This window comes from Acanthisitta chloris, unplaced genomic scaffold, assembly GCF_000695815.1.
Source record: "Acanthisitta chloris isolate BGI_N310 unplaced genomic scaffold, ASM69581v1 scaffold16583, whole genome shotgun sequence".
NCBI lineage: Eukaryota > Metazoa > Chordata > Aves > Passeriformes > Acanthisittidae > Acanthisitta > Acanthisitta chloris.
Genome location: NW_008664432.1, coordinates 1,011 through 2,413, shown reverse-complemented (window position 1 = coordinate 2,413; position 1,403 = coordinate 1,011).

Sequence of the window (1,403 nt, the reverse complement as noted above, 5' to 3'; positions counted from 1 at the left end):
GTACACTCATTTCACATCTTCAAAGTCTGACGTAAAGTCTCCATCACCTGCTGCCGTGTTTCTGTATTCATTTCCACCACGAAAAGCAAGATGAAACCAGTTACCCAGTTGTTTTCAAATGCTCAGCACATAAATAAAACATGATTTCCCATGGAGCGAGGCAGGGAGTGAACAGGTAACTAAATAGGCTAAACTCAGCTCATATGCAGGAGACTGACCAGAGTCCAACCAAAGATACTTTTTCAATTATCTGTGTAAAATAAGGGAAAATTAACACTCTGCTCCATTTTTGCGGGAACATACTGGTTCTACTTGTTTACCTGACCCAAAAGAAGCTATTCTGACACAAGAAGAGTACTCCCTGAATCTCTTGTACTGATTAGGCTAATTCAGCTAAGAAGCCAGTTCCAACCATAGTCCTGCAAATTCCTTATACCAGAACCAAGCCAAAAAGTTTAATGTAAGTTGCAACTTCACTGCAGTTTCTCAGCTGACTCCCACTGCTATCTGGTTCAGCTGTGGTTCCCCAGGCACAGGCACCTCAATGACTGTGGTTATATAGAGGCTAAGTGAATTCTTTTCCTGATAGCAAGGAGATCCCAACACAATTCTAAGTAGGAACATAACATGCAACATTTGCTATCCTCTCAGGAGGACTTACAGCAGTTGTTCAACAGGTAGGAGAAGAAAGATGATCTTAGAGGTCTTTTCCAAACTAAATGATTCAACAATTCTGTGAAAAGCTCCAAAAACGTAACCTTTCAGCATTCCTTAGAAACAAAATAAAAAGACCCAAACCATACGCTACTAGGTTTTCTATCTCAGTCCACAGGGTAGACATAGTTTCATAAGCTTTTCACACATGAGACCACAGAAGGGCAGCCAGTCAAAAGCAGGAGTACTAACACTATCTCAGGTACAGCAAGTAGGTTGAGCTGATGTGCAAGACCTAAAATAACTGTATTTCACCGCAGATCCGGAACACCTGAACTGACAAGAGGTGAAATTGCATAAACCCACTGAGGTCACCAGGAGCCTAGTGCTGTCCATGGCTCAGCCATGGTGCTCTGAGCGTACAGCACACAGCACACTGACTCCACAAGGCACAGCAGCAGAGCCCTACAAACCCCACAGCTCCCAGACACACTGAGCTACAGTCTTCTAACCACTGGGAAGCCAACACAGCATTACTCTGTGACAGCTGATTCTAGTTTGTTCACACTCATCACTTGCCTTGGACCCAGGGATTCTGTCAACAGTGAACTTGGAGCATGCCAACTGTGTTCACCCTCACAGACAGCTCCTCCTACATCCTATCATCTCCATCCTCTTACACCCTGCATCACCTCATACAGAGGTGAAGCACGGTGCTAATACAGAAGGAACATTGCAGGGCAGTTAAG